Raw genomic sequence first — 24,995 nt, 5'->3', positions numbered from 1 at the left:
CAGCAGTGGTGAGTAACATCTATGCCAATTTGTCTGCTTACTTATTTTTTGTTGGTACTATAGACAGAAAAAACCCAAAAATAATATGAGAATGATCCTTGGATAGAGCTATAGGCTGACTCATCCCATATAAACTAATAAGACAAATATTAATGGGCACACATTTCACGTGAGCTTGTTTGGGGTTTTTTTTGGTTGGTTTTTTATTTTTTTTTTCCCCCAGCAGAGTTGTTTGGACTCCTGAGACTCATCCTGATGATAGTTTTGGACACAATCAATAGCAGTTTTTATTGCTTTTGCAAAGTGAATTTGAAAATTCTGTGAGACCAGGATACCTGGGGATGAGTTGCTTTAATCCTTTTTCTGCTAAACTTTTGGCAGCATTGTAGGATGGTTTTAAACTAATCTCATTTCTTAACTATGAATATGTAGGTCTAGAGAGGTGTCCTTAGCAGTGCTAGCATACCAGTGGTCATTCTTAACTTACTAACATTCTCCTTTTAACAACTTCAAAGTTGAAATCTGCTAGCAATCTATATGTTGACTGTTATAGAATTTTGACAACCAGCTGTCTAGAAAGTTATTTAGTAAAAGTAAAGACTGATACAGGATTGTCTTACTAGAAATTGAAAGATGTGCTCAGTGAAAAAGGGAAAGCAGTTACATACCATGCTGCTTTTTCAGGTGCCAAAATTTACTCACATGGAACTGAAAAATGCTTTTGATCTGTCTGTGATTAATTGACTGGAAGTTCATATACTCTTCTATCTCTAGATGAGTGCCCATCCTTTTACTGGAATCATGATTCAGACATTAAGAAAACTTCTAAGTCACTTAACACTTGAGTATTGCATTGAGCTTCCAATCAAAATGTATATTTGAAAAGGTGACTTCCTCATAGAGAAAATATTTCTAGATTTAAGTTGCATAAAGTTCAAGCTTTGCTTCTGGACAATGAGATGATGGTACATTGAGGTCCTGATATAGGGCCTTTTTAATTTCACTTACCAAGTATTTATTCTCTGTAGAGAAGTCCTTGAAAGGCTGCTCATTTACATGGAGGAAAAGGATTATTTGCAAAACAGATGCTGTGTGCCTGTAACTTCTTGTGAGGGTGAAAATGAAATGCCTAAGAAATCTGTACTTTACCGGAAAACGTGTTGGAGTTTAAGATGTCTCCTAACATATATAACACAAAAGCAAATTTCCCAGTGTTGGAGTCAGTAATGCTACTACCAGTGAAGATCAGCTGAGGCTTTACCAGATTATATACTCCAACTTTAAGAGGATTTGTCAATAGGGAATGGAGAATTGTGGGTTTGGGTTTTTTAAATTTTTTGTACATTAGATGAAGATGAGGTAAAATTTACTTACGGAGAATAAATAAGCCGAACTGAGAGAAATTTGAAAACTATTCCTTTTTTAATTTTTTTTATTATTTCTGCAATACGAACCTTTTAAGTGTAGATACTTCACAGACAGTACTGATTCTGTTGTTCCCACTCTTGCCTTAATATCCATTCCTTTGATGTTGCAATGAGATTTTTTTTGTTTATTTTTCTTCTCTAAGCAAAGTCATTTGTATGTACCAGTTTCAGCTCCAGAGACAACCAATATTTTCCTAGTGCATCAGGATGTAACTATACATTTAAATTTATTGTAAAACATTATGCTCATCTGTAATTATATTACTTTAAAATAAAGCCTTCATCCTCTCTAAGATCTTTTGATGTCCCTTGCCTGCTGACTCTTTTTTTCTTGTTCCCACTTACGTTAATGTGAAGAGACAGTTGAGTAAATGCACAATGAACTTCAAAACCTAGTAATTGTTTTTCAGAAAGAATGAAACTTGTGAATTAGATATGGATTGTAAAAGAACACCAGAGCTGATTAGTGTTCGTTCGGTTTGCCTGCTGGACCGTTCTGACACCTGTCTTCCCGCTTTCCCCATAAATGCCATTGCTGATCCCTCTATACTGCCAGTCACATGACAACCAGGGAGAACTTGTGGGTGGGAGTTAAAAGACTCCCAGTGAACCTTGTCAGGCTTAGCAATTCATGAAACTAGACATAAAAGGCAACGTTAAACAAAGATGAGTTGAATCCATTTACATGCAAACTGTAGTTATCTGTATGAAAAAAGCCAGGAAGGGGGGAATGTTGAAGGGGTTACTATTTCTTTCTTCCCTTTAGGATGTGAAGATAATGAGTTGTGTAAGGCTTAGAGGGGGGAAAATAAGCCAACTTTCAAGGCATTGAAAAATTGCTTTTTAGGAAAAATCCTTTTCATCCTAACCATCTGGTTGCATCTTGTTTACAGCGCAGTGTGCCAGTTTGTGCTTATTAATCATGCTTACACAAGTATCTTAATTACTCCCCGTGTAGCTGCTCTGTTTTGAACTCAGAAGTTGACCTTTCTCTTTTTATTCCTTTAAACCATTAATCATAGACAATCAACGCCAATGGGGCAGAGCCATGGAGAAGGCTACCCAGATTCCAGAAGCACATGCTAGTCCTGAGAAACCCTGTAGACAGGAGTGACTGCATTGCTATCAGTCAGGCATATCTTAATTAATGACTGCTTTGTGAAAGTGCCTACTTACATGACTGTAACCCAGTTCTTTTCCCCCCTTTTACTTCTATCCAGATAATAGTTACTTTCCTGCCTTATGATACTGGAGATCATTTGAAAACAATCTCTGTATGTAAAGGACCTTCAGAGACATCACGTGAATGAAAAGGATCTGCTTCTCTTGTCTATGTCCTTTCATTGTTTTTGTAATAATTAAAATTTAGAGAGTATGGGCATAAAATGCTCTAGGCTCGGGATTCTTTAGAATAAATGTGTTAGAAGAGGGTGAATTTTTCCAAAATAACTGGAATAACAAGTGTTTTCCTTTTCTTCCCTGCCTTCTTTATTAAAAAGCCCCCCAAAACCGACAAACCAACAAAATAACAAGACAAGGGGAGAGAGAAAAATCATTTGGAAAAGGCATGTATGTGAGAAGACTGAGAGTGGAATTTCAGAAACATCATTCTGGTTTCTAGTGTACTAGACAAATTATAGTATGCAAAAGTAATTTTGCCTGCCCTGAAACTCTTCAGCGTGATGAAAATTTTATCAGTGTTCTAAAAAGAGACAACTATCCAGCCTACTCATTTAGTCAGCTTACATGTTTATACACAGGGAAAAAAAAAAAAAGATTTGCAAGTATGACTTGCATTTTCTCTCTACTGCTGTTGGGGGTTTTTTTGTTTTGGTTTTTTTTTTTTTTTTTTTACCATAAATACTGTATTTAGAATTTATACTGTCTAATCTCAGTTGTGCTTACTGGAGATGCAATTTTCACTTAGAGAAGCTTTAACCACAGTTAAGGCTCTCTTAAAAGCCTATCATAATAAGCAGTTTCTTTTTATTGCCAACATGGAAAAAGAAAATATTTCCCAACAAAGCATAACAGGAACATAAAAAGATGAAAAACCTGTATCAGAAAATTTACATCATGAAAATTATTAATATTTAATTCAGGTAAAAGCTTTGCAATTCCAAATGTAGAAGAATGCACAGCTGTGTCTCCCTAAGTTAAAAAATACTTGTTCATGAACTCAGTATATGGGGAGTGAGGTGAACTGTTTCATCCAGTCTAGTGTATGATTTGACCATTTCCATTGGACCTTTTCTTGTATATGAGCTGAAAGTTTTTTTCAGCCTTTTTGCATAGCTTGGGTGTCTTGATGTCCTTACACTTTCTGATATTTCCTAGAGGGTTTCTTGAGCATTGTTAAACAGTTCAGCTGAAGCAAACAAGAAGAAATTTCTTCTGAGAAAATGATTTTGAGAACCAAAGAGGAAACAGGTTTTGAATAGGGAAACTCTTGCTGGCCTTAAACTATAGGTTTAATTATCTCCCTTCTCATGCGGGCAGCTAAAGACTATTTCCAAGACCAGACTGTAGGCTCATGTAAAACAAAAATTTTGCTGATGAGATTCAGTATTAATAAAATATACCCAAACAGCAGCAGAGTTAATAGGAGATTGATTTTTTTTGTTTTGTTTTGGTTTGGTTTTTTTTGCCCCACTCATGTGTCAGATAGGACCAGCATGAACAGGCATCACCGGATTGTGGGTTTTTTTGGCAAATTTATTCAATGTTGGAATAAAAAAGAGAAGAGATTGTCTTAATTTATGTAAAAAGATTGCAGACTTCAGGTGCCATCTGAACCTAGTCATACTTTAAGTGCAGACATGAGTCATGGCAGCACAGTCACACAGACCACGCACTGGTGACTTTTCCTTCTTGTCAGGTAGCCTGAAGATGAAAGGTGGCTTTATCAGCAATGTAGCCCAACTGACCAAGTGTAGTTATCCTAAACAGAAGCCTGTTGTAGGCTGAGGGAGTTAGTCATCCACATAACAGTTAACCTGAGCAGGGCCAGGCCAGTCCTATGCTGCACATGAGCCCTGGCTGCAGGATGAGCCCAGCCTCTCACTGAGAGAGGAGCCTGTGGGCAGCTCCTGCTTGGTGATTGTGCCAGCTCTGTGGCCTTGCCTTTATCTAGGGCTGCAGGAACAAGCTCTCATGTGAACATCCTTTTATTTAGCAGTAGAAACAATACACAGAGTTGTTTCCATTGAAGAAAATCCTGTACGAGCTGAAATGAGCAAAATGATGTAGCCTTTCTAAGGATGGGATCTGCACGGCAGGCTGTGCCCTCACTGGAGGCCTCATGCCATTCTGCAAAGCTTGGGGTTCCCAGCAGCTGAAGGGCTATAAGATTATGTATATGATCCTATTTTTCTTATAGTGTTAGCTCCCATAACTAGCAGATTGAGAGATAGTGCTTTTCTTACTAGGATCATAATGAAGCAATGTATCATATGGGATCATAATGAACCTGGCGTAAGTTTCAAAGCATTTGGCTGTCCTAAGTAGATCACTACTCTTGCCTTCCTGCATGGCTGTGGTCTGCTGACTACTACTTTCTGCTTATATTGCATCTCTTTGTTTTCTTTGAGTTATTAGCCTGTGTAAGGAGTAGGCAGAATGAAAAGGTAGGGGGAGACTGATGGTGGGGCAATAAAGTTACCATTCACCAGAAGCAGATTTTATTACCTGAGTATTTTTCTGGTAGAAGCTTCTTTTCAGAAATTTCAGTTGGTTCATCTATCTGAGAGTTTTTAATTTCATGTCAGCTGAAAGGATGATGATGGTGTTATTCAGAAGGAATTCCCTTGATTTGTATATATGAAGAGAAGGTGGAAACAGTTGTTCCCATCCATGACTCTTAAAGTATGAGGACCTTCCACACCTCTCATTTTACATCTTTGTTCTGCCTTGTTCTTCTACTGTACAGCTGATAACTTTGTTGTTAGGCCTGCATGTACTTTACTGTTTCTCCTCACCTAGATTATTTTACAACCTAATGTTAGGAATTTATCTCCATAGTCAGGAATGCGGTTGTTTCCTGAATAAATTCCACAGTTTTCATCCCACATACTTCTAATGGAAATATTTTGTTTCTAGTCACTGTAGTGCTTTAGTGACCTCTTTCCTCTTTAACGTGTTTTCATCGTTGCTTTTACTTCATGGTCATATTTGGATTTCCACTTAGGTAGTTCATTCTTTAATTCTACTGTCAAATTCTGGGCAATGTTCTTATTTCAACTTAAAGAGGGCAAAATACACAATAAGTATGTGACTATCTCAAATGGATTTTAATTGTCTTATGTGAAGCTTTCCATTAGTCGGTTTGATGTTACATTATGAGTCCACAGTAGATCTAAAAGGGGAGAATGCGTATGTGAAGCCAATGTTATATGACTATAACTGGTCATAGAACACTTTGATAAGAAAAAAATAATCCAAGGATGTGCTATTTGTTGGAATACAGGCTGCTGGAAAAGGGCCTATGGACTCAATTTAATGTTCTTGGAAATGTGCATCTGTGCTGACTGCATAACTGTAGTGACGTGCCAACAAGTAGTTGTCAGCTTCTGTAAGTAGACACAAGGACATTCTTCACCTGGAAAGTGGTGTGGTTTTTTCCTCTTCTGCCAAATACAATCATTTATATATTCATACTATGGAAAAAAATGACCCTCAGTTTGATGCAAAAGGTTATTTTTACCTGTGAAAGTCTCCTGTTTTGGTGGAGGGATGATAAACAGAACCATTTTTCTATTAATGTTCAAATACTTCCTTTAGATTTAATTAAATAAATTGATTGTTTCTATGTTAAATTTTGTTTGATATAAATATGAAGCTTCATCTATGGAAGCTGGATTGTCTGTGCATCCTGTTGCCTCAGAAAGAGATGCTTAAGCTTATATTCTATACAACTCACAGATACAAACTCGGGAGGTGATGTTTTATATATAATTTTCTTGGCAGCAGTATTCATTGAAAATATTTCCTCTATCATCTCTGACTACTTGTTTCCACTGTTGTGTCACCTCCTCAGCTGTCCTAGCATATCTGACAGGCAGTGTGCTGTGCAAGCAGGCCTGAAAATAATGTTGGGAGGGAAGTGGAAAGATGGTAACATCTTAAACTGGTGTCATTGCTGAAGACAGCATGCCTGCAAGCTGCAGCCTCAGTTCTGGAGGATTTCTTAGTCTGCTGGTGGGGTAGAAATGCAGAGACATGTTGGCTTATTTTGGCTTTTTTTCTTCCCAGAGCTTTTGGGCTTTGTGAAAGAAGTAGCCTTTGGATAGCTGAATCCTGTTTCTGTAGTTATGTCACCCAGAAACCCGCAATATAAGTTTCATCTGTGTATCCCTTTATGTGACACATCTGTAGTGCAGGATGAAGGGATAGTATATTAGAATGGAATACAATAACTGTTTTATATAATCATGTTATGATATGTTTGGAAAACATAATTTAAGGAATACAGGCATACATTGAATTCTAGCATGAGAAGTTCTGAGTAAAAGAAACAAAATGGATGAAAATATTTTAATAAGCATAAAAGCATTGCATTATAGCTAGCATTTCATATTGTATATTGAAATACAAATTGAACCTAAAATGGATTCCTAATTCTCTATAGTTACAATGCTCTGTTAACAAAAAGTGTATTTTCTAATGTTGCTTTGCATTCCTATGTCACATGTCACAAATAAGCTCAGTTAGCACACTGGGGCTGGGAAGAAGCCCATTACAGTTGTTTAAATATGCACAAAAAATCTTTTAAGTAAGCATGATGAAAGGGATATTGTAACAGGTAGTCTGATGAGGTCCTCTTATATTTCTCTTTTTTTCCCTCTTTTTACTGCTGCAGGTATTAACTTGTTCGTAATATTTATATTTTATTTTTGCCTAGTATGTGTATGTATTTCTTTGAATATGGGAATTATTCCTCTCAGAAATAGGAAAACAAAACCACCCCCCAAAATCCTTATCTGAGTTCTAAATTAGGGATTATAAATATTTGCAGTACCTGTCAGAGTCCCTGATAATATGATATGTGTACATTAGAATCACCTGAGTTTCTTATTACCTCACTTGCAGTTGTGTTTGGGGCAATTTCTCTAAGCATCATACTGGTTACTTCCTTTATGGGATGACATTAATTGGAAGAAATTTTTCAGTATGTTTTTGAATGAATTGTTAACATTGCAAAATAGAATTAATAGAAGTGGTCACATTAATGCCGTCCTTTATGTAATGTGGGGCTGAATGTAAATCAGCCAGTTATACCTGTTTATATACTCTGAATCATTCTGTGGATTATCTCAAAGTTGATCTGTCCTTGACATCACTTTGGAGCCTGAGCTAAACCCTTGGAGATGATAGTATTAGTACAGTGTCAGTTTTGTCATTTGGAAACCTTCCTCAGTCAAATTGCAGTCTGAAGACAGTCCAATATAACAGAACACAGATGTCTTTTAAAATTGGCTTTAATCTTCCAAGATGACTGGAGGATAACATAATAATATGTTTTTAAATTCAAAAATAAACTTAAATATTGATAAAATTTTTAAGGGCAGTTTGAAAGTAGAGGCTATAGTAGCAGAGCACTTACTATGTTTAGCAATCTCAACACCATTCCTATTTCTGTCTCCTTTATGTTATTGGAGCTAATTTAAGTATTGCAGATGAAAACGTCTTGTTAGGACTCAATAGCATTAAACAGCACAACATTTTAAAAATTATAATCACTTTTTTGCACTTAGGATCACTTAACATCAAACACCATTTCATTAACTGAGAGTGCCTGCTTCTAGAATTAGGAAAATATTCTCTTCTTAATAAAGTAGTGCTATTGTATAACTTTGTGATAGTGGAAAAACTTCTACAGTGGAAAAATTGCAATAATGGTTCAGGAGAAGGATAACAGTTTTATTAATATGCTGTATAGCCTAGCTTTGGTTTTAATTTCTAAAAATATGAAATGTACTTTGTACCAAAACTACAGTCTGTGTTTTTCTGGCTATCAGATAATGATTATTCTAGATCTTGAAGTTATTAACGTGAGAATTCTTTCCTTTTTCTTAAACTTCTTCTCCCACACCCACCCCCTGCCTCCCCCAGTTAGTTAGCAATAAATTTTTTAGAGATGAAGTGGTCACAAATAGTTACTGTACAACCAACCATTTTACTGAAAGTTAATGGCAGTATTTTTCCTGTAATACATACAGTGAAGTCAAGTCATTGCAGTGGAGAAACCTGCCTTCCTCCAGCCTCCTTATCCTGCCTCCAGGATACTGATGGCATATTTAGTGAAATACATTGTGGATTTCTTTAAATATGTTTCAGTGGTAAAATATGCATTCATTCTTATGACCAACACCAAATGGATTCTTCCATTTCTCTTCCCAGTTGTACTAAACAATGCTGTCATGCTGAATGACTGTCCAAGTGCTACAGTAAAATTTTCAAGGCTTTGGAAGAGACTCTACCATATTCTTTTATCATTTTCTGGTCTTAAGCAAAACAAATAGGATTGATTGCTTCTTACTTTCAAGGGTATTTGTATTAAGCAGAAGAATGAAGATGGGGAGGGAGGGCCAGGAAGGAACAAGATTATTTAGCATATTAACATTGAGCTGCATCATTTCAGATTAAAAGTATCAGAAAAAAATTTTTGTTTAAATCCTTTTTAGATTGAGAAATCTTAGTGCATCAAATTAGCAAGTTTCTTTCAGTGTGGGCTGCAAAAGACCAAAGGGATAGGTGGTTAGTATTTAAATCTTACCATTTGCTACAGCATAGTATCTTGTCAAATAAGTTTCATGAGAAAAGCCTAACAGAGTTGCACTATTCTGTGGCATCAGTTCTTGGTTTTATTCCATTTAACAACACAGCTAAAAAGGCCACACATTAATCTAGAAGGTAATTAATATAATCAGTCACTATTGATGTATTGTTGACTCTGCAAAATCTGTGAGCAGGTTTAACATGTAGACAGCATGATTTACTGTAGTTAAACCATGAAATGCCTCGTACAAGGGTATATTATTTTTGGTTAGATTCTTTCCTGAATACAAACCACTCTTATAAAATTAAAGCACAAAAAAAAAAAAAAAAAAAGCTATATGCTTTTACTTTCCTCTTTGTTCCATATAGCCTTTCTGGAAACTCTTCATTTGAGATGACTGCCTATTGCTGGCTCTAAACTGTGCCTCTGTGAACTCTTCAGTTAAAGGTATTTTCAGGTAGATCAGGAGACAGTAGTGCTACTCTGGCCTCTTCCATTTGAGGGTATCTGGTTTTGCCTCCTATTGTCCATGCTGTAAACCAAAACTACACCATGGTCTGTGGCACAGAGTAGGAGGAAAGCAAATGGAAAATGAGACCAGGCAGAACTGTGGTTCTAATTCTAGCTGATTAGTTAATTGTAGTTTTTTATTTCTTTACAGCAGTGCTTCTATAGTTTGGCTTCCCTTTGTTGTGCTGAGTATTTGGCTGTACTTTTATAGGTTTGCCTTTGGGAATAAGAATCATTAAAGAACAGAGACCTCCAAAAAACCCTAACCCTCTGGTTTTCTTCCAGAATTTTTTTTTTTTGCTTGCTCTTGTGTTAATGGTAGTTTGTTTATTTTTTTCTTCAAGGCGTAAAATATTTAGGTTATTTTAAAAGAGGCATTGACAGTACTTAATGTTGACTTAATGTTCTCAAACATGTAGTAGCTGTAGATTTCATTTTGTCACTGAAAGTCTATGGCAGCCATTGACTTTATTAAGAGCAGAAAAATGATATGTAACAGAGCCTTTTCACCTCCAGGCTGTCTCCTCTAATACATATATCTATGGAATTGTGGTAATTAAAGGCTCTTTATGTTTTATGATTTCAGTTGCATGAGTTGAGTCTTAGTCTAATTGTTTAATGAACAGCTGGAAAGTTTTCTTGATCTTAAGCCATTACTGTAGGCTGACCTAATTTTGAGTCTAAGCAGAAAGACCAGTTCACATTCTGTTTTGTGTAGCTGACACTTCTGAAGTATGTGACAGACATGTATGGTACATACAGGACTACCCTACTACTGATATGCCTGTCCTGAAAACAAAAAGCAATGTTTTTTAGGTTGTTGAGTGATTTCATTTACTATTCCCCCAGCTGGAATCTTTCTCCCATGTTAGAAGGAACAATCCACCTGCATTTAACTGATGCTGTGTGTTTAACTCTTGCTGGAAGCAGCCATCTCCTCATATTCAAGGAAAGAAGTAAAACAGCAACAAGCTTGAATAGTACTTAGTGAGAAATAAAATCCATGTCAAATTTATGTGAGTTCATATAATGATAAAACAATTTCATTTTTAATGAGTTGCTTGTAAAATGATGAGTTTGCTTTTTAACATGCAGAATTTTGAAGCATCAGCTCTATAGCAAGAATTGATCTGTTCTGAAAAATACCTTTGAACATCCCTGGGTTCTTAAAATAAGGCATTGTTAAAAAGAACCATTTTTTTTTTCTGAATCAAAATGGGAAGCTACATAAACTTCTGGAGGAGAATTCTGAAATTCTTTTTTGTTCATATTTTACATAGCTTTCCATATGCTTTCTGCTTTTTTCCCAGCATAATACATTATTTAATACATAGTTAACTACAAAATCCTTGTAACTGAGATGACTTTAGGGAGTCTGAAGTACTGGCTGTTACTTAATGGGTGGGGCAATACTTAACTGGCCTATTTTCTTGTGATTTTGTAATGCTTCCTATTTGTCTGTGCCAGCCTAGTTCTTTGCTCCTTAGGAACCAGTTTTCTACTTTGATGTGTTTGCCTAATAAACAACCATATTAAACACCACATGATGGTTTCTGGTTGGAGTTCAGGTCTTATTTTAGAGTATGTGGTCCAGTTCCCAGGCTGTAGGTGCTGTGTAAGGAATAACACGACTCTTCCTCATTGTGTGGGTCTTGTACTGATGCTTCCTTCTCAGCTCTGCTCCATGGTGGGACCCCTGGGGTCCTACGTCTCCTGAATTCCTCTACCTCTCATCTTTAGGAGATAGGTGTTACTTTTCTTGTGGGTTTTTCTAATTCATAAACACTACAATATGTGACTTCCAGGTTCAAGAAGATTTATCCTTTCCTGTCTGAACCAATTACATGAATAGAAGTAATTTTTGCCTTTGATGGGTACCCAGCTTCCCTGGGACTGGCTGATTTTACCGAAATGTTTAAGCAACCTGTAAGATGTTTTTGTGTGAAAGATTTGAATTCTGATTTACATTATTGAGTCTGGTAGTCTGGGATTATTCAGACAGTGTAGCAGTTTACGATGCAGTGCTTGTAATAGTCAGTACTTGCCTTCAGAGGAATCTACTACGGGTTTATAAAAAAACCTGTATATCCCAGATCCTTATTTAAGACACGCTGATTGAGGTTCCAAGAAACTGACTGGGTCCCTGTTGCATATGTTATCTCTGGACTCTTCCCATGGGTATATGTAGAGAGGATATATGTATATCACTTTATGTGGAATATGCATCTATGAAGTATATACCTGGAGTAAAATATAAAACCAGAGTTTTCTTTTCAGAAATTCATTCCTTTGCTTTATTCTCTTAAAACGAATTTCCCAAACCTCATGATTTCCTAGCTGAGTTATATAATGAAGAATAATGAAAAATTGAAATGGTCATAAATGCTTTTACTGTAAAGTGAAGATTGCTATTAATATTTTGTTTATCCATAATTCAGTTGTTTGGAACACCTCCCATTTACAATGACTTTCTCATACTTCTGCTTTGAAGTACAGACTGTGTGTGTAGGTGTACTTTTCTAGTAGTATTAATAAATATTTGCTTGACATTTAATCACATCGATCTTTAATCAGTTCTTAGTAGTTGTGATAACTGATGTTACAAAGTTGAAATAACTTCCTTTCTGTATGAGAACAGGAATGCTGATTTCTTTTATTTGTATATGTTTTAAAGATACTATGCCATGTAATTTATTTCATTTGACTTAATCATTAGAGAAGATTAAAGGTGGCTTATTTCTTAGACATATGCTTAACAAAGAAGGATTTTACAAACATCTGTGCAAAAACATACAACATCTTCCTGCTTTCTTATCAGTAAATGCAGCTGTTCCTGTTTTTAAAAATCAGATGAGTGTGATAATGTGGAGTAGCAATGTTTGAAGGCTTCATTTTCTGATATCTAAGACATGTTTCTTTTTCCTGAGCTTGGACAGGTATAAATAAGAAAGATAAATTTGCAGCTAATGTTGATTTTTTTTTCATTATTTTTTTTCCCCTTTTCATCTCATCTTCCCCCCAACACTAGCAGAAACTGTAACCAATGTCATCTGCTAAGTGAATTGCAGGTTCTTATTGCATGTATGCTGGGTTAAGGATAATTAATCTGAGTACTAGTACACTGAGTAGTGGTAAATTATACAGAATAACTCAGTTTTTATAGGATTTAAAATTTCTATCAATTTTATAAATTGAAAAAAAAAAAGTTACTGATAATAGAAGGTAAGTAACTTCTGTCCTTTGCAAGAGGGACACTACCAAAAAATCCAAACCCAAGTTGTCTTTTTAATGGTACTTAATCTGTTTGCTGTTTGTATTGACACATTCATGCGAGTGAAATAGGAAACGTAACTGTTGAGAAAAATAGATGTGCAAATCTGTTTGTAAATTAGTAAGTTACTATTTTAAGTAGCTACATTAGAGTTTTAGCCTGTTGTTTTTGCATCTTATTTCAGTTTTACCTTGTTTCTTTGTTTTGGAGCCAAGCAATGTGATGTGACCATTAGTTTTTCAGAAATGGGTGAACTAGTCAAGCAAAATAGCTACAAAACCATGTTTCATGGGAATCTCTCTGTGGACAAAACCCCATAAATGAACAACAATGTATGTATTTTCGTCGAGAAACCCACCCATATGTGTTGGATGGAACATTATGGATAAAATGCAGCCATATTAATAGTAGGGCAAAATCTTATCTGCATAGTCATGTATTCCTCATCACCATACACGTAAATACTTCTGTTGTATCATTTTTTTTTTAAACTTAGAACTTCATAAAATCTTTAAGGATCGCAGATGACACCTGCTTTTTAGAGCCACTCTTTTTCAAACCATATTAAGATATTGAATCTTTTTTTTTTTCTTCTAGTATTGCATTAATGACAGTATAGAGCAAGCTATATGGTTTCTTGGTTCCTTTATTTGTTTATTGCTTAGGTCTCTCACTGAAGTCTCAAGTAAATCTGATCCTGCTGAGTGTGAGATCTGGTTGGATCACACCTGGCAATTTGTCGCCTGTTTCTAGATGGCCAATAAAGTTTTCACAATCAGATAGTGTTGTAAGGAAATCTGGGAAATCATAAACTGAAAGCTGAGAAAGAGAACATGTGCACGCACACTTTTTTTTTTTTTTTTGAGAAAAGTACTTCACAGGCTTTGTTTTACTAGTTAGAAAGCTGTTTAAATAGCTGTTGCAATAGATAATCTTGGTGGAGGGGAAGTTTATTTTAGTCTGAGTTGATTAGGAAATCAACTTTAGCTGAATCAATTTGCATTACCTTCGAATGAAATAAGAATATAAGTATAGATATTTAAATAACTCTATATAAATAGAGGTGAAAACCATGTATTTTTGGGGTGCAGGGTAAGACTTCTCTATAAACTCAGTATTACTCTTCAGCCAGAGAATTTACTATTTAAAAAGTTTGGGCATTTTATTAACAATTAATAACTACCAAGTTCTGCAATTGCAGAAAGTCTGTTTTACAAATATAGTGATATTAGTCACAAGATATAACATATTCTTCTTACTTCTTTCTAGGATCCCTTATATTATCTCTTTACTGTTTCTTGTAAGAGCACATCTTTTAAGTTAATACCTTGGAAAAATGATGTCTTATTCTGGTGATTCACTTTGAGGTTTGATGAGAAGCAGGCTAGCTGCTTCTTTTCTATCACCTATAACTCCTTGCTTTACAAAAGTCTTCTTGGTACTAAAGGACCCAAATCAGCCACAAAATCAAAAAACTGGTTTAAAACATTCAGATTTCTGATTTTAGCAACTTTCTGACTGCTGTGTCAGATTCCATCACTATTAAAGTTATTACTGAAAGATTGGATTTGCATTCCTATTTCCTGAAACAGATTTATCTCTTGGTTGTGTAGCTGGAGTTCAGTATATGAAAGTGAAGACAATTCTAGTCTTCATATATTCTATAATCAGATTTTTTAAAACTTCTATTATTCTTTTCAATGCAAAGGAAGGGAATTTTCTATTTTGCTTTTTCTTGTGGTAAGGTATTTAGTGGCATAGGTCCTGTATCCCAGAAGATCCCAGATAGAATACCTGTATTTCAGATTTTCCTTTGGAGTAGGATGTTTTATGCAAAACTTGTAAAGATGGATATAAAATGGGATAAGTCAGGCTAAGACTCTAAACAAATGTTCTATTTTTCCTTCAGGGAGAGAGGAGAAAGGCATATGCTTTTGTCAGCACCTGTAAACTGACAGCTAAATAAAAATAGACTGACAATACATATGCAAGAAAGGGGATAAAAATTGCCTCAGTCAAAATGTCTTTACAGGCAATCCTTAAGATGCCTTTTTGCAAAATGTATGCAACATTGGAAACCAAACAAGCTCCTCCTTCAGGAGCTGAAATTATTTAAGTTACTGCTGAATCACTAAAATATGTAAAGAATAAAATTTGTTTAGAAGTAGGAAGCTAAACGTTTACCCAGTCATACTTGGGTCATGATTTCTAAGGCTTCCTATGTTGTTGGTTCTTAAATAGTAATTCTAAATTAAATAAATGCTGGATACTACACTACAATAATTATTGAGTTACTGCAGAGACCTACATTCCATTTTTTAGCAGTGTTTTCTATGGCTCTGTTTCTCCAGTACTAATTTGTTTACCTGTATCAGTTTATTTTAGAAGGCTTTGTTGTTTATCTTATTTTTATTAAGTAATTTTATTATTATTAATATAAGTAATAGGAGATTTTGGCAACTGGATACACAACAGTTGTGCTGTCTATTTTCTCTTCTTCGTTTATTTTTCTCTTGTTAAAGTCATCAAAATGTTGACAGCTGCATAACTCTCTTTAAAGCTTTCATATCTTGACAGATATTACAGATATTTGTCATTTTACTTACAGTAAGTGACAGCTAAATTAGCTTTATGCTGTATTGGAGGATATCTCAGATGTAGTGAGTCCAGTCAAATTTATATTGCATTTCTTTAATGTGCAGCTGATTTTCGAGTGGTTATTAAGGAGAGAACAGTGAAGTGATACATGAAGAATGTGAAAATCTTGAGCTAGCAGATATTCAAGGTTAACAGATGAGAAATATGTTCCCCTTTTATTACTTCTATCATGTTGGATAGTCTAGTTTTTCCTTCATTTTCACTTCTTATTGCAGCTAGATGTGGGGCTGAAGATCTATACATTAATCCTTCTTTAATAAATATCCCATTCCCAGCTGAGTATTTAAGGCTGCCAGCAGATAGTGTAGGTGTTTGTAGGTCACAGTGGAAGCTACTCAATGGAACAACATCACTTCAATATCACTGCATCTACCTACTGTATGTTTAGTTAAGTACAGTTCATTCATTGACTGATTGCAATGTAGAAGTATTTCAGAATGTATACATACATTTCTTTTCAAAAATTTGTGCTAATTTAAGGATGGGAAGAGAACAAACAGAGCTGTTGAATGGAAAAAAAATCTTTTGACTGTCAAGTTACTTATTCAATAATGTCACTGTATTTTTTTTTTGTGCTATGCATAAATACAAAGCACAATTAAAAAAATTGCACTGGATCTTTAGACTGAATGTCTGCAAAAATGCACTTGACAGGAGGGGGAGATGAATTTAAAAAAAGAAAAAAAAAAGGGAAAAAACTTGTTGCCTTTTATCCAGATAGCTTAATTACGCAATTGAGTATTTCTCACAATTGTCTGTTTAAATTGCTGTCAGAAAGGGAAAATTCTGTAGTATGATATTCTCTCATTTTAGTCTGTTCAACGTATTGCTAATGATAGCCAGACTTTCAAATTACTATAAATGTAACAAAGATGAGTTATGCATGTTCAGTGTTTTAACCTACTCTGTTCCATTACTGCTGTCTTACTCCTGGGAATCCCACTAAGATTTGGAAAATTTGTGTTTGGAACAAGCCAAGGTTAGCTTGACGTTTCTCAAATCAAAGTAGAGGAAGTGAAACAGTAAGAGAATAACTGACTTAACATTGTAATATACTTTTAATACTTCTTAATACCTTCTGGAAACCTGGAAAGTAGTATTCAAGTCTTGATATTTTTTTGTTTTTTAATTTTATGTAGGTGCAACCTTCTCTGAAAATAATTTATGCTTAGGTGGGCTGAAGTTTAAGTTAAGCATAATAGTTTCTCACAGAGGACCACCAAAGCAGGGGCACTGTGTGCATTCATGCATTTGTGTATGTATGTACCACTTTGCATTCCAAGGAGAGCAAAAGCAAGAGTGTTGAGGGGAAAAAATTATTTTGGGGGATTACTTTGGATACTGTCCTGAATCAGGCACAGAGTTACATCTGTTCTAACTGAAGCTGATGCTAAAACACCTACTGACCTCTCAGAGAAGAGAGGAAGGTTTACAGCCGTGTTACAGAGAACCATGTCTTAAGTAGAACATTGCCTTATATTGTGTTTTAAAGATATTTTCTTTCAGTACTACAGACATAGCAGATATGTGGCAGGGAGTAGTATCTAGTGGCCGAGAATTTCTTGAGAAAGTCTTTTAAGTGGAAAAAGTGCAGCAAATTGCGGAAGCTAGAATGGAGCTTTCACATTCTCCTTGAAAACAATGTTTACTTTATAAAAAAAACTATAATGCATAAGAATTTTTCATTTACAGCATATGCTGTAAGTGTTTTTAGCTGCTTTACTTCACAACACTGAAGCTAAGTATTTTGGGTAAATCCTGAGGGCCAGTAGGTGCAGCCAGTGATCCTAAGTATCTGTACACACTAGGATTTTATCTGTGTTTTCTTTCTTGTTCTTGAATTGAGAGCTTTCCACAGTCCAGAAAAATTATATAGCTTGTATAGAGCTCTCTAAAACCAATAACTGGCCTATTCTGATTTTATCTGTAACTTTGCTTTGTGTTGAGTACTATTTGTAATGCTGTCATAAGCTATACTAAAGCTTTGATTCCTAGGCTTTAGTGATCAAATAAATAGTCCCCAGGAAAACACAAGCAGAACATGCAGATTGTTTAGCATGGGTTAAGCCCACCTATCTGAAACATAACCATATTATTATTACATCTTTCAGATTTGGCAGGAACCTTAAGAGTGTGGTATTTCAGCAGTGGTTTTATAGAAACTTACTGCAGAACTGGACAGGATTAATAATGTATGAGATATATCACACTTAGTACAGTATTAAATTCTAGCACTGGAAGGATTCAAACCAGTTCATAACCTTACAAGAACATTGTGCGCTACAGTGATCCTGATAATACTGTACAGTCAAATTAACAAGGAATAAATGTTGAACTCTGCTTTCTGTCAGAAATGGTACTCATGCAGTCTCTTGTCAGTCTTTGTGCATGCTGTCCTGAGCAGCTCACTGGAAAAAAGATAAAAAGACATAGTGAATTATTCTAGCTACATAACACATTATAAATAAGGTGTTAAGGATCTTAGTAAGGATGGGCAATTTTGCATGTTTCAGTTCTTGGGTGAGCAGCATGTGTGTATAAGACTGCAGGAGTGCTCCCTCCAGAACATCTCTGTTTGTCAAAATTATATTAAAATAGGAGGTTGGAATAAGTCTTATGCTTAGCTAGTAGGCAATTGATTCAGTATAGTCTTATTCCAGATGTGACATAAAGAGGATGCAAGACCCCAGGGACAGACCTTAACAGGGCTACAGCTTTTACCATAAAGCACATATGGGAACTATCAATCAATAGCTTTCCTTGTGCGGGTTGTGCTTCCTTTGTACTTTTGCACTGCTTTGCTGGAGATTTCTGTCACCATTTTTCAGTTGGGTGTATAATGTCTGTCCTCACTATCTTTAATTCCGAGGGTTACCAGCACCCATTCTGAGAAACTTTATCACCTTCTTTTAGGGTGTTTGGTGAATGGATTGGGAAGAGATGGCTCTCCTCTCTCTATATAAACTCATATGTCTTCTGTCACTTCCAATTTAAACTCCTGGGGCATCAGCAACTCTTGCTTTACATTTTATCCCCTAGAAAACAAAACAAAAAAAAGAATGAGACTCTTTCAAGCAGCAGTGAAATGAATTTTGAAATTTAGAACTACTTTTCACTGAATAGAAAGGTTGCAAGAAAAGACTTTGCTTTGACCAATCAAACTGTTGTACTTTGGGAGCAGGGGTGAAAAAGTTCAAAAATGTGGTTACTGTAAAGCCTGCATCACTACAAAACTTCGTCTTAGACTATTTTTTTTTAGAGGCAGAAGTAATCCACCATAAGCACAGGGAACAACATATTTCTCTCTCTTTTTAGATGTGCAGATGCAGATAGCTTGTGCAGCGTGCTTATAGAACATAAAATGTCTCCTACGTAGCCTTGTGGGGCTAAAGACTTCCCTTTGGCCTTTGAAAGCCCTCCCTGTAAGCTGGCTGAATTAAGGACAAGATTTGTCTTTTTGAAAATTCAAACTGAGGCCAAACAAACCAAACACTTCGAAAAGCTTAGTGTCCAGAAGACTGATGTGAATGGTTATTCAATTCAGTCATTTCTGTAAGAAAATGTATTTGGTTTTGAAAAGTAGATTAACCTCTTTGGAATGGAAAAATTGTTTGAACAATATAATTATTCTAAAAAATTGTATCTATTAGTTATTGCTGTCTGTTGCTGCTAAAGAGGAAGTTTTGTGCATTTGTGTGTTATTTTGTATTCTCAGGCTGTAACTGTGACAAGTACGAAGAGGTAAAATAGACCTTGAAAAAAGGAGAACCTCATGTAGGGTGATTGAAAGGATTTCTTAGGGTTTCCTTTTTGAAGTGGGAATCAGAAACTGAGAAGAAAGGTGTGTCCTCACGGGTTTGTGTTAGGAGGAAAAACAATAAATGTTGTAGTACAAGTTTTAGCAAAATGCATTTACTCCTTGATCAAAATTCAGACCAAGCTAGTAAATGCTTGAAATATGATTGTTAGAGGCTCATCTGAATTTTTATTAGGCATTATGAAATATTTGTTTTAACTTTGAAGAGTGCATCAATTAAAAAGAGATGGTGCCTCAGAGAAATGTTTACAATAAATGCCAAATGACTGAGCTGGCCTCTTCTTATTTGAAGTGTTAGTTCTGAGGCAAGGTTATAAAGTATGTTGGTGATGAAATGGACAAAAATTGTTTAGTTCTTGATATCTTTACAGGTAAAAATATATGTACAGGATTATTGTTGCATATCCCAATCAAGCCCAAAATAAAGTTTTAGGAAATTCTGTATATACTAAAAATCTACCTTTCTCAGAGTGATGCATAATGTGAATAGCATGTAAAATCTGGGAAAAGTAGAACAGTTTTCACTGTACATGGAGAAAATCAGTCAGTCAGTCATGGGTTTTCCCAACATTTTGAAATGCTGCTTGTCATGGACTTGTGCTACCAAACTGCCTTTCAGCAGCAAAAGAATAATGCATTTTTATTAAGAACTTTAAAATAAACCTAAAAAGTTAGAGGTTTTTCTCTTTGTTTTTATTAATTCAAAATAGGTCTTAATTTCACTGAGAGGAAAGAATTTTTATATATATATATATAATGGCAACATTGTATATACTCAGTGAAATCAAGAAACTACTTAGAATAGTCTTTTTTACAAGAATGTACCTGTTTACCTGGTCTCATCCCACAAGCGCTTTTTTGTTTTTAAAGCTACAGTAACTTAGCAAGTGAAGCTGCCTAATAATGTCTTTTTAGGCTGAAATACTGTTTGCTCAGAGACTAAATGCATGTATATATATGGTTTTTTAATGTTAGTTAATGAGATTTTGTTTTATAACAAGTAACTAATGGTCTGAAACCTCACTGATGTTTGCGTGGAGTGATTGCCATTGGTAGTTTTTCTCTGGAAGAGATCTAAAACATAATTTATGAGATCATTATGCTTCATCTCCAAGTCATGTTTAGTATCATTGTATTTTTAAATGTTCTTATACCTTAGATTTTGTACTAGTTTTTTTCTTTTCTTTTTTTTTTTTTTTTAAAATTTTTCCTATGGGTTAGACTAGTCACTTAAATTTCATTCTTTATAGTCTCCTAGAGTTCAGAATAATGCATACTTATCTAGCCAGAAACTAGTTCAGTCCTGCCCTACTTCTGGGATCATTCCTGTACATATAATGATACCAATAAATATAAGGAAATCCTCAGACACTTTTGCTAGAGGCTAAAGACGAATCTACATGAAAGCATTTCTAGAGTCTATATTTTTCTTGTCAGAAGATGTAAAACCTTTCATGTTTGCTAGTTGGTTTGTATAAAGGGAGAGTCTCTTAGCTTTCCATGAATCATGTAACTTCTTTTGTCCTGACAACTAAGGGCGTTAAGGCAAATCCTGGGTTTACACTCCAGGCACTGACGCTCTTTTTGGCATGCTGGCAATGGCAGCTGGCTGAGGTCAGGAGCTCAGTGGCTGCAACTGGAATTCTTTGAATGGGATTCTCCTGATGATAGGTCTTTTGTAATGTCTGTATAAAGTGGAATTTTTCTGAAAAAATATTTGCAGAAGTAGAAAAATAAGAAAGAATAAAGGCAGCTAACAGAAACAGGACTGTGGGGATATGATGATGATATGAATTGCAATTATTTTTAACAGAAGTCAAAAGAGGGAAAGAAGTTCTTAATAGATCCCCCCTACTGTAGATCTATTCTGTTGCTTGTATTCAGTATACTAATGGTAGGTGACTTGCCCTTTTGCACAACATGGAATGCTTGGATCTTGGTAACCAAACCACTAATCTTTGTTCAAGGTTTTGGTATCATGGTGTGGTATCCAAAGTTATTGGTAGTAGGTCTTAACAACTCTTGTAGGTAGGAAGCTTCTCAGCTGGCTTTTGGTTTTTCAATTTTACATCTGTTTCATCTTTCAGATGAATTCCTTGGATTTTTACACTCTCAGAAATTTGGGTAATGTTTGTTGCCTCAATTTAACTTGATTAAATTTAAATGAACTTCATAATAGTTGTAGATTTGGCTGCACCTTTGGTAATGTGACTTGACAAGTTTACCCCTTGCCCCTCAAATATAAAGCTGGAACTGAAAGCCTCTGAGCCTGGCTTTGCTTTGCAGCAATATTTCTGTGCAACAACCAGTGTGACATAGTAGCTCAGTGTCAAAGTAGGCTGAAGAATTCTGGACATCTCAACTCTTTCCATAGAACAACTGCTTTTCCCCTCTTTTTACCTTTCTATTCTTGTCAAGGTTCTCTTGATACCCTGAGTCAGGCCTTTTTGTTCTTCCATTGTCTCGAGAATTCTTGTCAAGTGGATGCTTATCTTCAGCTCTTTTCTATTTGGTTGGTATTTTATTCTTGACAGCCTGCTGTTAAACTAACCCTACGGAGTCAAACAGTGACTAACTCTGAAGGGTCTAGTAGTAGTGTACAGAAATTATGATGATGCGCTTCTAAAATGGAGAAGGCCAATCATAACAATAGGATTGAGTGAAGAGTCTGTGCTTCCAGTGTCCTGGATATTCATTGTGAGGCACCAGGTCAGAGGTGCATTCTGGATGACAGTGTACACTCTGGTGCAGAGGAGAAAGACCATGGTGGAAACCCCTGAAACTAGGACATTGACATAGAATATCTTAGTATTCATAGCATGTCTACTTTACTATTGATCAATAATAACAAAATGGTTGCAAAAACAAATTTTCAGAACTTGGAAAATAGATATATGTGCAGTTTAACATACCTCCGACTTCCATAGTGCACAGTTGTAGGCAAAACCCGTGCTGCTCTAAAGAGGTAACATTGTCCACCCCGGCAATCTGCTTTTCTCTCTCACCTATTCTAGCACTTAAAGTCTTCTGTACAGAAGTGGCAATGTCTGTAATCTCTTGGGTTTTTAGATTTTTTGTTTGTTTGTTGTTGTTGTTGTTGGTTGGTTGGTTTTTTGTGACATAAGTGATGCCATCCTAACTTTCCAGATAGTCCTTAGGTCACAGGTCTTTCTATGATTGGAGAATATTCTGGTCCTGAAAGTTTGCCCTTGCTGTAAAAATTACATGTACTGTTAAGTGGGTTTTGAGAACCAAATTGGGGTACATGAAAGGAACTGGTATGTGGGGACTTTTTCTAGGCTTCTGTAAAACAACTTTGGAAAGCACGTTAATGATCACAAATCTTTTGGCAACTTAAGCTGTGACATTTTACCCATGAACACTTATAGACTCAGAGGTTGAGAACCAGTTTGTCTAATGAAAGTGGCATATTCTGTAATTCTGTGGTTTCTCTGCATGGACAGTGCATTCTGTTAGTTCTCTTAGCTCAATATAATTTAGCTGGAAATATTTGTTAGGTTAATCACAGCACATCTTGTCTTAGCTGACTACAGCTGTATGTAGTCTAGGCTTCTCATTGTTTAGTTGTTAGTCAAAAGTTTGAATGAGAATATCGTCTTCTGAGCACAGGATGCACAGTTGATAACTTGGCATGTTTGGGGTGTGTTATAAAAACAGGAACTGTCACAGTAATGCATTTAATTTTTGACTGAGGAATGGGATGAAGTAGATGATTGCTTGAGTTCCTTTTCAGCTGTTTGTTCCTGTATTTTCTACAGTATGGTTTTTTATGTATATATACAACATAACATGTATTGTCATGATTTTACATCTTATTTGTACTTTTAGTTTTGTGGCTGTTTTTATGAATGTGTTACTGATGCGAATAAGTAGATGGAATTTGTCAATAGGAATCAAGGACTAAAGAAATACAGAGATCATTAATACCTGTTGCTTTAGCTAAAGCTTCTGCTTCGTAATAATTTTTTCCCATAGTCTAATGCATGACATTCAGGCTGTCAGTGTAAAAAAACAACAACAACAACAAACAAACCCCTAAACGAGAATAAAAAACCACAAAAAACCCCCACCAACCAGAAAAAAAACCCCAAAATGATGTAATGTACATCCATGCTTCTAGAAGTAAAAAAAGAACACTGGCTTCATGTTCTGTACCTTAGTTATGATCAAAATCATGTTGGGCAAAATATCTAAACTAAAAGAATGGCACCTTGTTCCTCATAGTTACATGGAAAAATGGGACATAGTAAAAATAATTCTGGAAGTAAAATATCCGGATAACTGTATTACGTTACTGTATTCTTTATTACATTAAAGGGGAAAACATATAGTATCATACCAAAGACCTCTAAAGCTACAAACCAAAAGGAATATTGTATTTCATGTGAAATATAAATAAGCAACACAACTGCCGCTAATAACAGTGGAGTAGAACAATTAATTTTCAGAAATTTTCAGTTCTGAAAATGATTGCATAAAGTATTTACTGATTATAATGATTGGAACAAGTGGGACTATGTTCTTTTGGGTGTTTTGTTTCTCAAATGGCTTTATTCTCCTTTCAGAGGAGAGTAAAGAGCATGAAATTTGCTGAGAACTTTAGAAATCCATTTCTGTTGTTGCTCTGTGTTGGTTGGTTTGCTGGCTCTGCATGAGAGAGGTCTTCTCCCTTTTTTTTGTTTTTTTCTTTCTCCCATTGCTAGTGCTGGGACACATTACTGTTTCGATGGGCTATAATGCTTCCTCTTTTTGAAGTGGGGAGGGCATTTCTATATTTTCTTATAGGTATAAATAACCACATCTTCAACAGCACAACACGTGACAGTTGGTAAAATTTGAAATTTTTCTAGCAAATCCACCCAGGTGAAAGCAAACTGGGTTTTCCAAACTGCTGCATCTCTGCAAGTGTCTTTTGTCTTCAAATGCATTTTTAACAATGACAGAAAATTGCCTGGGGATTTGTAAGGCAAATGCAACATGTAGAATTCTGACTTCAGGGGTCTGGGGTTTTTGTTGGTGTAGGTTTTATTTTAATTATTTATTTATTTTTGTTGTTTTTATTTTTTCCTAGCTGTTGTTAGTTTGTGCTGCTGTTGTTGTAGGGTTTTTTTGTTTGTTTGTTTTACCATTTGCATAATTCTGTTGAACCTGTGAATGTCTGTGCCCTGTAGGCAGTGAACTTATGCATGAAAAAAAGAAAGGGGAAAAAAAAAGTCAAACTAAACCGAGCTGAATTAAGTACTCCTTTTAGACTGTGCATTTGGATTGCAGCTGCCAACTACTTAGAAAGCTTACCATTGTTGCATCCAACTTGCATTTCATATGCTTGACTCTTCTAACGTTAATAGTACCCTCCATCTTAAATTCCAATGTGTCAAAGGGATTATCTCTATTGTGTCTTCATATTAATCACGACTGTAGTTTTTTACTTTATATAGGCATACACAACTGTATGTTGCTTTAGTGCAAAACTTGCCATCCACAAAAATAATTTTTCTATGCCAGTGAGAAGAG

General features: G+C 35.5%; 1 protein-coding gene and 1 long non-coding RNA gene across 4 annotated transcripts in view; one reads left to right on the top strand and one right to left on the bottom strand.

The window, feature by feature from the left end:
• Nucleotides 1-24,995, top strand: part of LRMDA (leucine rich melanocyte differentiation associated) — a 643,108-nt gene that overhangs the window by 115,673 nt on the left and 502,440 nt on the right. The window lies entirely within an intron of this gene.
• On the bottom strand, nucleotides 17,976-21,726 carry LOC113950085. Its single transcript, XR_003528665.1, has 3 exons — nucleotides 21,658-21,726; nucleotides 18,547-18,678; nucleotides 17,976-18,051 (listed from the first exon to the last, which is right to left on the bottom strand). It is a non-coding gene; the product is annotated as an uncharacterized LOC113950085 (long non-coding RNA).

This window comes from Corapipo altera, unplaced genomic scaffold (genome assembly GCF_003945725.1).
Source record: "Corapipo altera isolate COAL_440 unplaced genomic scaffold, ASM394572v1 53, whole genome shotgun sequence".
In the NCBI taxonomy this organism is placed as follows: Eukaryota; Metazoa; Chordata; class Aves; order Passeriformes; family Pipridae; genus Corapipo; species Corapipo altera.
This window is presented reverse-complemented; position numbering and strand designations above follow the sequence as displayed.